Here is a 14,170-nt window from a genome sequence, read left to right on the forward strand (position 1 = left end):
CCAAACTAATGTCTAAATTACATTATGTTCCAAACTAATATCTAAACTACATTACGTTCCAATGTTACTACTTTAGCAATTGTACATAGTGCCACTTATCTAACTCTAATTACTATACTTTAAAATATAAATTTAATTTTCTGCTCACTAAAAAATTACAGCTAACAATTTCTACGCACGACCAAAAATTCAAATCTACATTAATCATAAATTTATTACAAACTAGAGAAGAGCATAAAATGTGAACCAAATCATTTATTAAAATAATTATACATATATAACTTATCTAATTACATTCTACATCTTTTGAAATAACTTCCAAAGAAAAAGATGATCTTTCTATATTAAATACAACCCTTAATATACAAAAATACCAAATTTACCAACAATCAACACCAGCAAACTATACCATTAAAACTTAGAGTGCTAAACAAGTGCACCGAGTGACCAAACTCAATAGCTACCTAACCTTACCAAAACCAGCTTAAAAGTCATTGAATTGCCTTGACTGGACAATATTATAGTAATTACTTTAAAACTCTTGATTATTATATTACTGATCCACAAATAGTAATAAATCACCTTAAACAAGTGCACCTAGTGACCAAAAGCAATAGCTACCGAACCTTACCAAAACCAGCTTAAAAGTCATTGAATTGCCTTATCTGGATAATATTACACTAATTACTTTATAACTCTTGACCATTAAACTACTGCTCCACAAATAGTAATAAATCACCTTCTGAAACAAGTGTACCTAGTGACCCAAGTCCATACTAAACGAATCTTATCAAAACCAGCTTAAAAGTCATTGAATTGCAATGGCTGTATAACATTATAGTAATTAATATATTAATCATAATGAGAAATACAATGATGTCTAATTAGTGAATCCGTAACAATTGAAAGTCATACTCAAATGGATCGTGGTGAAACTATAACCAAAATAACATATGTACTTTAAAAACCATTAAAATGTTGCATATCAATAATAGTGTAGTTTACTTATGTTGTTAATAAACATTTACATAGCTCACTTCATAAAAATTTCTGGTCAATCTAAATTATACTAGACTATTTTTTTAGTACGGCATATAAACGACTCAACTTGCACCCTTAACTATGGGAAAATCAAAATGCACCCAAGTTCTGTCCTGCGAGGTGAAAATTGATTTTTTACATAGTAAATCTGCTCTCCTGCACACAGGCTAATATCTATACTAGCTGAAAAATTAAATGATCCCCACTATCTAAATTGGATTCGGTGGTGGCGAAAGTTGTCGTAAACGAGGTTACACCATTAAATGGACCACCAGTGCTAGGGCCAGATGAACCTGATGTACTAAATGAGTTATCAGTCTTACCAGTTTTCACTGTTTCACTCTCGGTGGGGAATAACGAAGTAAATGTAGTCAACGAACCATCACTGGCGGAAGTCACAACAACAACACCAGAGTCGGTAGCCACAAATCCATCGGATTCGGTGGTGGTGAAAGTGGTGGAGTACGAAGTGAAAGCATCGCTTTGGGTTGGGAATAACGAGGTTTCAGTGGTCCATGAGCCGTCACTGGCGGAAGTCACAACAACAACACCAGAGTCAGTAGCAACAAATCCATCGGATTCGGTGGTGGTGAAGGTGGTGGTGTAGGAAGTGAACACATCGCTTTGCGTTGGGAACAACGAGGTTTCAGTGGTCCATTAGCCGTCACTGGCAGATGTGACAATGACAATACCAGAGTCAGTAGCAACAAATCCATCGGATTCGGTGGTGGTGAAGGTGGTGGTGTAGGAAGTGAACACATCGCTTTGCGTTGGGAACAACGAGGTTTCAGTGGTCCATGAGCCGTCACTGGCAGAAGTCACAACAACAATACCAGAGTCAGTAGCAACAAATCCATCGGATTCGGTGGTGGTGAAGGTAGTGGTGTAGGAAGTGAACACATCGCTTTGCGTTGGGAACAACGAGGTTTCAGTGGTCCATGAGCCGTCACTGGCAGATGTGACAATGACAATACCAGAGTCAGTAGCAACAAATCCATCGGATTCGGTGGTGGTGAAGGTGGTGGTGTAGGAAGTGAACACATCGCTTTGCGTTGGGAACAACGAGGTTTCAGTGGTCCATGATCCATCACTGTCAGAAGTCACAATGACAATACCAGAGTCAGTAGCAACAAATCCATCGGATTCGGTGGTGGTGAAGGTGGTGGTGTAGGAAGTGAACACATCGCTTTGCGTTGGGAACAACGAGGTTTCAGTGGTCCATGAGCCGTCACTGGCAGAAGTCACAACAACAATACCAGAGTCAGTAGCAACAAATCCATCGGATTCGGTGGTGGTGAAGGTAGTGGTGTAGGAAGTGAACACATCGCTTTGCGTTGGGAACAACGAGGTTTCAGTGGTCCATGATCCATCACTGGCAGAAGTCACAATGACAATACCAGAGTCAGTAGCAACAAATCCATCGGATTCGGTGGTGGTGAAGGTGGTGGTGTAGGAAGTGAACACATCGCTTTGCGTTGGGAACAACGAGGTTTCAGTGGTCCATGAGCCGTCACTGGCAGATGTGACAACAACAATACCAGAGTCAGTAGCAACAAATCCATCGGATTCGGTGGTGGTGAAGGTGGTGGTGTAGGAAGTGAACACATCGCTTTGCGTTGGGAACAACGAGGTTTCAGTGGTCCATGAGCCGTCACTGGCAGATGTGACAATGACAATACCAGAGTCAGTAGCAACAAATCCATCGGATTCGGTGGTGGTGAAGGTGGTGGTGTAGGAAGTGAACACATCGCTTTGCGTTGGGAACAACGAGGTTTCAGTGGTCCATGATCCATCACTGGCAGAAGTCACAATGACAATACCAGAGTCAGTAGCAACAAATCCATCGGATTCGGTGGTGGTGAAGGTGGTGGTGTAGGAAGTGAACACATCGCTTTGCGTTGGGAACAACGAGGTTTCAGTGGTCCATGATCCATCACTGGCAGAAGTCACAACAACAATACCAGAGTCAGTAGCAACAAATCCATCGGATTCGGTGGTGGTGAAGGTGGTGGTGTAGGAAGTGAACACATCGCTTTGCGTTGGGAACAACGAGGTTTCAGTGGTCCATGAGCCGTCACTGGCAGAAGTCACAACAACAATACCAGAGTCAGTAGCCACAAATCCATCGGATTCGGTGGTGGTGAAGGTGGTGGTGTAGGAAGTGAACACATCGCTTTGCGTTAGGAACAACGAGGTTTCAGTGGTCCATGAGCCGTCACTGGCAGAAGTCACAACAACAATACCAGAGTCAGTAGCCACAAATCCATCGGATTCGGTGGTGGTGAAGGTAGCGGTGTAGGAAGTGAACACATCGCTTTGCGTTGGGAACAACGAGGTTTCAGTGGTCCATGAGCCGTCACTGGCAGAAGTCACAACAACAATACCAGAGTCAGTAGCAACAAATCCATCGGATTCGGTGGTGGTGAAGGTGGTGGTGTAGGAAGTGAACACATCGCTTTGCGTTGGGAACAACGAGGTTTCAGTGGTCCATGAGCCGTCACTGGCAGAAGTCACAACAACAATACCAGAGTCAGTAGCCACAAATCCATCGGATTCGGTGGTGGTGAAGGTGGTGGTGTAGGAAGTGAACACATCGCTTTGCGTTGGGAACAACGAGGTTTCAGTGGTCCATGAGCCGTCACTGGCAGAAGTCACAACAACAATACCAGAGTCAGTAGCAACAAATCCATCGGATTCGGTGGTGGTGAAGGTGGTGGTGTAGGAAGTGAACACATCGCTTTGCGTCGGGAACAACGAGGTTTCAGTGGTCCATGAGCCGTCACTGGCAGATGTCACAATGACAATACCAGAGTCAGTAGCAACAAATCCATCGGATTCGGTGGTGGTGAAGGTAGTGGTGTAGGAAGTGAACACATCGCTTTGCGTTGGGAACAACGAGGTTTCAGTGGTCCATTAGCCGTCACTGGCAGATGTGACAATGACAATACCAGAGTCAGTAGCAACAAATCCATCGGATTCGGTGGTGGTGAAGGTGGTGGTGTAGGAAGTGAACACATCGCTTTGCGTTGGGAACAACGAGGTTTCAGTGGTCCATGATCCATCACTGGCAGAAGTCACAATGACAATACCAGAGTCAGTAGCAACAAATCCATCGGATTCGGTGGTGGTGAAGGTGGTGGTGTAGGAAGTGAACACATCGCTTTGCGTTGGGAACAACGAGGTTTCAGTGGTCCATGATCCATCACTGGCAGAAGTCACAACAACAATACCAGAGTCAGTAGCCACAAATCCATCGGATTCGGTGGTGGTGAAGGTGGTGGTGTAGGAAGTGAACACATCGCTTTGCGTTGGGAACAACGAGGTTTCAGTGGTCCATGAGCCGTCACTGGCAGAAGTCACAACAACAATACCAGAGTCAGTAGCAACAAATCCATCGGATTCGGTGGTGGTGAAGGTGGTGGTGTAGGAAGTGAACACATCGCTTTGCGTTGGGAACAACGAGGTTTCAGTGGTCCATGAGCCGTCACTGGCAGAAGTCACAACAACAATACCAGAGTCAGTAGCCACAAATCCATCGGATTCGGTGGTGGTGAAGGTGGTGGTGTAGGAAGTGAACACATCGCTTTGCGTTGGGAACAACGAGGTTTCAGTGGTCCATGAGCCGTCACTGGCAGAAGTCACAACAACAATACCAGAGTCAGTAGCAACAAATCCATCGGATTCGGTGGTGGTGAAGGTGGTGGTGTAGGAAGTGAACACATCGCTTTGCGTTGGGAACAACGAGGTTTCAGTGGTCCATGAGCCGTCACTGGCAGAAGTCACAACAACAATACCAGAGTCAGTAGCAACAAATCCATCGGATTCGGTGGTGGTGAAGGTGGTGGTGTAGGAAGTGAACACATCGCTTTGCGTTGGGAACAACGAGGTTTCAGTGGTCCATGATCCATCACTGGCAGAAGTCACAACAACAATACCAGAGTCAGTAGCAACAAATCCATCGGATTCGGTGGTGGTGAAGGTGGTGGTGTAGGAAGTGAACACATCGCTTTGCGTTGGGAACAACGAGGTTTCAGTGGTCCATGATCCATCACTGGCAGAAGTCACAATGACAATACCAGAGTCAGTAGCAACAAATCCATCGGATTCGGTGGTGGTGAAGGTGGTGGTGTAGGAAGTGAACACATCGCTTTGCGTTGGGAACAACGAGGTTTCAGTGGTCCATGAGCCGTCACTGGCAGATGTGACAATGACAATACCAGAGTCAGTAGCAACAAATCCATCGGATTCGGTGGTGGTGAAGGTAGTGGTGTAGGAAGTGAACACATCGCTTTGCGTTGGGAACAACGAGGTTTCAGTGGTCCATGAGCCGTCACTGGCAGATGTGACAATGACAATACCAGAGTCAGTAGCAACAAATCCATCGGATTCGGTGGTGGTGAAGGTGGTGGTGTAGGAAGTGAACACATCGCTTTGCGTTGGGAACAACGAGGTTTCAGTGGTCCATGAGCCGTCACTGGCAGAAGTCACAACAACAATACCAGAGTCAGTAGCAACAAATCCATCGGATTCGGTGGTGGTGAAGGTGGTGGTGTAGGAAGTGAACACATCGCTTTGCGTTGGGAACAACGAGGTTTCAGTGGTCCATGAGCCGTCACTGGCAGAAGTCACAACAACAATACCAGAGTCAGTAGCAACAAATCCATCGGATTCGGTGGTGGTGAAGGTGGTGGTGTAGGAAGTGAACACATCGCTTTGCGTTGGGAACAACGAGGTTTCAGTGGTCCATGAGCCGTCACTGGCAGAAGTCACAACAACAATACCAGAGTCAGTAGCAACAAATCCATCGGATTCGGTGGTGGTGAAGGTGGTGGTGTAGGAAGTGAACACATCGCTTTGCGTTGGGAACAACGAGGTTTCAGTGGTCCATGAGCCGTCACTGGCAGAAGTCACAACAACAATACCAGAGTCAGTAGCAACAAATCCATCGGATTCGGTGGTGGTGAAGGTGGTGGTGTAGGAAGTGAACACATCGCTTTGCGTTGGGAACAACGAGGTTTCAGTGGTCCATGAGCCATCACTGGCAGATGTCACAATGACAATACCAGAGTCAGTAGCAACAAATCCATCGGATTCGGTGGTGGTGAAGGTGGTGGTGTAGGAAGTGAACACATCGCTTTGCGTTGGGAACAACGAGGTTTCAGTGGTCCATGAGCCGTCACTGGCAGAAGTCACAACAACAATACCAGAGTCAGTAGCAACAAATCCATCGGATTCGGTGGTGGTGAAGGTGGTGGTGTAGGAAGTGAACACATCGCTTTGCGTTGGGAATAAAGAAGTCCTTGTGGTTAGTTCTTCGTCCGAATTGTAAGTAACGACAACTATACCAGAATCAGTAGCAACAAATCCATCAGAAGCAGTACTGGTAAACGTAGTTGTATAAGAAGTGAATGGATCACTGGGTGTTGGGAACAACGAGGTTTCAGTGGTCCATGATCCGTCACTGGCAGAGGTCACAATCACAATACCGGAATCAGTAGCAACAAATCCATCGGACGCAGTAGTGGTGAAGGTAGTCGTGAACAAAGTAAACACATCGCTTTCGGTTGGGTATAAAGAAGTTTCAGTGGTCCATGATCCGTCACTGATGGATGTTATGATGACAATACCGGAATCAGTAGCAACAAATCCATCCGATTCAGTGGTGGTGAATGTAGTAGTGTAACATTCGTACTGAGTTTGTTCTGGGAATAATGAAGTTCTGGTTACAATTTTACCGTTAGTGTCATATGTCACAACCACGATACCAGATAGAGTATGAACGTGTGGATCGGTAGTGTGACATGTTAATACGTTGGTGTCCGATGTAATTGATGATGTGGAATGTTGAGATTCGGTGGTAGTAAATGTAAAATGGGAAGTCAACAGATCGCTTTGGGTTGGGAACAAGGAAGTTTTGGTAGTCCATAAACCATCACTGGCGGAAGTCACAACAATGATTCCTGAATCAGTTGCAACAAATCCATCGGATTCGGTAGTAGTGAATGTGGTAGTATAGGAAGTGAATGGATCGCTTTCAGTTGGATACAAGGAAGTTTCAGTGGTCCATGATCCGTCACTGATGGATGTTATGATGACAATACCGGAATCAGTAGCAACAAATCCATCCGATTCAGTGGTGGTGAATGTAGTAGTGTAACATTCGTACTGAGTTTGTTCTGGGAATAATGAAGTTCTAGTCACAATGGATTCGTTAGAGTCATATGTGACAACCACGACACCAGATAAAGTATGGACATAAGGGTCGTTAGTAGTACAAGTCAATACATTGCTGTCGGCCGAACCAGAATTTGTATTTTCTGATCGTTGAGATTCGGTGCTAGTAAATGTAAAATGGGAAGTCAACAGATCAATTTGGGTTGGGAACAAGGAAGTTTTGGTAGTCCATAAACCATCACTGGCGGAAGTCACAACAATGATTCCTGAATCAGTTGCAACAAATCCATCTGATTCGGTAGTGGTGAATGTAGTAGTGTAAGAAGTAAATGGATCGCTTTGTGTTGGGAATAATGAAGTCCTGGTAGTAACTTTACCGTCGGTATTGTATGTAACAACAACTACACCAGAATCAGTAGCGACAAATCCATCTGTTGCAGTAGTGGTGAAAGTAGTAGTATAGGAAGTGAATGGATCAGTTGGAGTTGGGAAGAGGGATGTCTTTGTAGTAACTTCTCCGTCGGTATTGTATGTAACAACAACTACACCAGAATCAGTAGCGACGAACCCATCCGTTGCAGTAGTGGTGAAAGTAGTGGTATAGGAAGTGAATGGATTACTTACCGTTGGGAATAGGGATGTCTTTGTAGTAACTTTACCGTCGGTATTGTACGTAACAACAACTATACCAGAATCAGTAGCAACAAATCCTTCAGTGTCGGTAGTAGTGAATGTAGTGGTGTACGAGGTGAATGGATCAGTTGGGGTTGGGAATAACGAGGTCTTTGTGGTTACTTTACCGTCGGTATTGTAGGTAACAACAACTATACCAGAATCAGTTGCCACAAATCCGTCAGTTGCTGTAGTGATGAATGTAGTGGTGTAAATGGTGAATGGATCACTTGAAGTTGGAAATAAAGACGTTGTGGTGATGTGATTACCGTTTTCATCAGTAGTTGCAAATACTATCCCGGAATCAGTAGCAACAAACCCATCAGATTCAGTGGTGGTGAATGTAGTAGTATATTCATTTGGGAATAAGGAAGTAGTGGTAGTGATAGTTCCGTCAGTGTTTGTGACGTGGACTACTCCAGAGTCAGTTTCTACCGATCCATCTGATTTTGTAGTGGTGAAAGTTGTCGTATAATCAGGTTGGTCCTGTAATATATCATATAATTTAGGTATGACGGTTGGACATGGTAAACACACGCTTGGTCTTGAGCAATCTGGGGGTGGGGCATTGTATACGAAACGAGCGCCTCCTGCCCTTAAATTATTACAAGAATCACCTTGACTCCAACTTATCAAAGACGGGTCATATCCAGGACCAATGATAAACTTATATGTAACAGATGCAGCTGTAATACTTAAAGTTGTACCATCGTAATTCCAAACTGGATCTGAAATATGAATAGTAATCTGATTATTATTCCCCCAACCACTTACAAGGTATGGAGTTGCTGGGGCATTGGATGTTCCAATATTATCAAAATACAACACTGAAGTATTTGTACTAAGGTAAAATGTTTGTAAATTACCATCGAGGCCAAACAACTGAGCACACCTCATAAAAAATGTACTTTGATTACCAATATCAATACATCCATTTCCAGCATATTGGGAACCTTGATATACAGGGTTGTTATTAAACAAACAAAGAGATCCATTGTTGATAACAGTAGCCACCCCGGAAGTAGTACAAGCTGAATCAGAACCCCAATATGTACTTGGTGCATCACCGACAGTCATAAAATATTGCATATATGCAAGGACACCTGTATTGTGAAAAATTGCATTAGTTCCGTATGGTTTAATGATATTTGTAGAACCGTCACAGGCTTGACAACCTGCCAAAATAAAAGTTCCTTCATTAATGAAGAAATTACCATGTATGGTATAAGTAGGTGGACCACAGTTAGTAGTATTATCATTATACATAAAAAAACCAGTATTGTGGATTCCACCTGTAGTTTGTCCTTCATTAAGTTTAAAACTCAGACCGGAATTATGAGTTGGATCATACCAGGGATAAGCACCTATATTTTGAGAGTAAAAGATACCTTTATTTATAAAGGTACTTCCACCATACAGATGAAAATTATAACTGTTAAATATAAACGTTGAATGTTCATGAATAGTCATATTAGCATAAAAATCACAATCGTAATTTTGCCCCATAGAAGTTATATTCAACATATAATAGCCATTAACATCAATGTTGGTACGGTTTTCAGACAATACTGTCTGCAATAGGAATACAGCAAAAAATACTGCTCCTAAAATTGAAGACTTCATTTCTGATATTTAACTCCATGAAGACTAACATTGTATGAATTTATTTGAATTTGAGGATAATGTTTCTTATATATCAAACTGTTTGAAGTCGTCTGAAAGTATTTTGAATACTCACAATGGTGCAATAATTTCATAATAGGCTGCTAAATTTTATTTGTTCCAGTGCATAAAAAATAGTTCTCAAAAGTGAGATAAATAGGCTTTATAAGCTTGACGAATCGGAACTTTCAGCAAAAAGGTTAAACTTTCTATAGAAACCACATTTTTAATTTGAATCGTAGTACACCATTTAGACCGATTGTGACCATATACATGTTGTGGTACAAGCTGGATATTTTGCGTTACGAAATTTTGAAAGATACTCACCAATTCGGTAAATATTCCTAATACATAGTGAAAACAAGTTTTAAGGTTTTGTTCACTGTACAACTTTAAAAAATAGACTATAAACAATTTATTTAGGTTTTATAGAAGTTTGGAATTGTGGAACAGAAAAGAACTTCCTTGAGCTTTTCGGAAAATCCAATCATTCCAATCAATTAAACATTCTGGCTGAAAGAACAGTAAATTTGAGTATCTTTTAACAAAACGTATTTTTTTCTACCATTTATCATCCTTTATATAAATCGGTTTATAAGGAAATTATTTATGGTTTCACAAACACTTGGAAATAACATTCATTTATATTTAGGAGCAATATTTGGAAGAATGTTTTTAACTTTAACGTTTCATTCTATATTTAATATCTTCTACTTGCCGATTCATAAGAAAATTTAAACTTTGAATGTACTCGCTACAGTGAAAAACCTACGACTCTTTCAGAAATACTTGCGGATGTACAGTATTTTCCACATGAATGTCGTTCTCTTAACTGTATGTTTATCATAGTGTAAATAAAAATTATTTCATGACCTAATCATAAAAATATCTCTCAGTAGTAGCTTGATTGTCGTACTATTGGATGTTCAATTATCGCAGTTTCTTATAATATTTTATCTTCTTAGGTCATAAATTATTTCGTTTGATCAAATACCAACTACGACTTCTTAACTATGAGATTTCATTGTTAAAAGGCGACTTTGACGAATTTCCAAAGAGAAATATTTATAGCACAGAAAACGAAATGAGCTTAGTTTACTATACGACATATATTCTAATTGTATAACGATATTCAGATATTGAAGTACCGAATTAAATATTAGGCAAAAGCGTTATTATATTACTCCAAGGAGCGATAATATTATATTCAAAGGTACGACATGCAGGTGAAAAATACTGTATTTGACATTAATTGATGCACTTTTGAATGTTGATTTATAGTAGCGACGGTCAGTTTTTTTCGTGGCATATATTTATTCACAGTTAATCATGACGATATCCTAGTTGCTTATGGTACATTTATACTTCGATAGAGAGATCTAAGTTATCGCAATAGTAACTTTTAACAATACATCGTTGCGTAAGGACTTCATGAAGGCTTAATTAATTTACCGGAGAGAAGATACATTTATTTGCAGTGTGGTCCGGTGCCGATAAATACTTCTAAGGAGTATTGTATACTGCAGCTTGCGTTTATGCAAGAAGACATTATGACTGCACCCTATCATAGTTAACTGTATCTACTTTCTCATTACTTGTTGATTCAACTAATGTATCAACCACCATACAGATCAAAATTGTAACTGTTAAATATAAAGGATGCGTCATCGTGAACAGTTATATTAGCATACTATCACAGTCTCGCCTGAAGCAGTGTTGTTCGGTATAGTATAAACATATCTATACCAGTCTAACTATATTTTAAAAGCATAATGCGTTGAAACCTAGAATGGAGTTTCATAAGGGGCTGCACAAATAGAACACAGAATTGTTTTCGTCATAAAGTTAATTTTTCTCTCTAATCTTTAAAGTTGTGCAGACCACACCACAAAAAGTGGGATGTTCACTCGGCTATAAGTTTTCTTGGCTTATCGTTTATAAATCCTGTATTTTTCAAATCGTGGTGTTAATAGAGTACGTTCAGCAGTAATGAAGTTTTATCACCAATTTGCAAAAGTTGCAACACCAATTGACTATACTCACATAGTTAAGAACACAACCGCAGCATCATTTTCTAAACGCAGTTATAAGATGAATATTCTTTAGAGGTTGGTTTTTACGACGTTCGCCTTAGAAATACTATAATAATATACACCGAAATAAGGTTAGCGTTTTATATTTGAAAAACAATCAAATAAACCTTGTATAATGAACTACCCCCAATTTAGGGTCTTGTATATTCACGATTCAACTTAAGCTTCAATAAAAAGTTTTATTAATTAATTTATTTTCAGTTGAACGACGACCCTCTAATTTCTCTCTATAATCTCTTGTTCATAAGTGAGAACTCCTTCATGAGTTCTTATATATTTTTGCTTATCTATAATTTTTCTACATTTCTCTTATATAGGTTTTGCCTAATGATGAGTTTATTCATTATAGGATTTTCCCTTGCGTTTATAGCTGAATACATACGAATAAAAAAGGTTTGAAATAAGGTTAACAGCAGTTTAAATTGTTGAAGAGTTGACAAATTAACTAATCATAATAATAGTCGATTGGTTTATGCACGATGAAATAATACTAGCGGTTACTCGGAATACTGTATCCTTTTAGCTTTAGCAATAACTTTCATCTACACACTATTTGGTAAGAAAAAAAGGAATAATTTTATGATTTATTAGAATGTGAGATTATATTATCTCAGCCTAAAGCCTAGTTGTAACGATTCTTTTAAATGTACAGGCTTGATCTTTGCCTTGGGTCAGAAATTAAATTTTTGTTGAAACACTAAATTTCTAAATATAACCGTAATATCACACAGCTTCTCTTGCTAAATCGATACCTACACATCATCCACCAATTGTACAGTCCACGACGACTAGCGCATAATGAGGGTAATGTGCTCGATCCATTAACTCTCCCACTTATTAAAAATTGGGTATCATATTTGTCTTCATCCTTACAAATCTATCTACTTTATTATATACATACTATGTCCAATAAGAGTATCTCGATGAGAGTTTTCACTAGTTACTAGTTTCTCTCAAAAATTTTGCAAGTATTTATTCACGCTATATATATTTTATATCGTGTATAGTGAGAATACACATATTGCTACGGAAAAAAAAATAGTTCAATGCTTGTCAAATCCTCACATACAACAATTGGACCTATATTGTATTTTTTTATTCGTATGAACACCCTTTTATTAGATGAAACTGAATAGATAGTTCAGGTCCTTGTTTGAAAGTCACAATTGTCACAATGGAAACTTCAAAATAGCAAATTGTCTTTTTCCGTCAATGATTCAACAATGCATGTGGTTTCACTTGTAAAACGGATGTAGAACTCTTTTTGTTGTCCTATAGCAACATTTTACGCCAATATGACATCGAGAATTTGTGAAACACTACGATATCATTTGCTTATGTCATAGTTCGTCTATAGAGTTCTTAAATGTCACGGTAGCATTTTAAAATCACGGCCAAAACATCAACATCATTTTCAGTATATCTTTGTTTGATGCCCATTTGACGTAAGCAGGACTGTCGTTAATAGGAATGTTTGTTTCCCAAAGAATAGTTACAAATACGTTGAAAATCATATCAATTCAAGCGGTTTTTGGTTATAACTATACACCCTAAAGTGATGGTTAAAAATGACAACTATTCTTGGTACGATAATTTCAAACCATTTAGTTTGTTAAGCAAATTGCAACAGTGAATCAGGAATGTTATTATTTGTTGTGTCATCTGTGACATAATGATCGACGTTTGTCGCAAGAACGGTGTAAAACTGATATACCAAAGTCCTACCAATTCATGCACTTATGACCAGTTGCAATACTTGCACATCCTGTTAGATTTGCCTATAAGAAGAACAATTAATCACACTATTTAGAGTATAAAGCTGCATGTAATAATACGGTAAATTGCGATTACATTATACAGAGGACATAACGAAAAGACAAGTAAAATGCTTGGCTAAATCGACCTGTAGCATCATCCAGATATTAGATTAAACATAGCTACACTAATTGAGTTAGGTTGAGCTACATTGGATTTAAACTTCGATTACATCTGCCGAATTTCAACTACTACTTTTCAGAATAAACGAAGTGTGATTCCTTAGTTCATATAATTATAATATCCTGTAAATATCAATAGTATACGAAATAGACCTATGTGAAACTCTATTTTCGTTTGTGAAAATGAGGTTACCATTCTTATGAAGGTAATTTCAGTACTGCCAAAACAGATAGATGGAGGACCGAAATATGTATACTTTTCTTGCTTCCTCGATTTTCTTATATCATTAGCATTGCTTCTGGTAGTGTCAAATTATTTTACACATCACATTTCTAGCTCAACTAATATTATACTCCTCAAGTTAAAGTGTTTGGAAACATCAAATTAAACAACCTACTTTCAAATATCTGACCATCATCGCTAAATTGCGCTGCCCTTTGATGAAGAGAAAGTTGCCCAAACTCTACTTTTCGCGTAGTTGAGAGCTATTCTTTTCTACCTACCACCTTTAGTCTGATCTTATCGAGCTATGGTACACTACATATACTATATATGACCTCTTTTGTTCGTCTTATCTTTATACATCTTAA

Source organism: Scheffersomyces amazonensis, assembly GCF_036850825.1.
Source record: "Scheffersomyces amazonensis strain UFMG-HMD-26.3 chromosome Unknown RJT21scaffold_1, whole genome shotgun sequence".
Taxonomy (NCBI): domain Eukaryota; kingdom Fungi; phylum Ascomycota; class Pichiomycetes; order Serinales; family Debaryomycetaceae; genus Scheffersomyces; species Scheffersomyces amazonensis.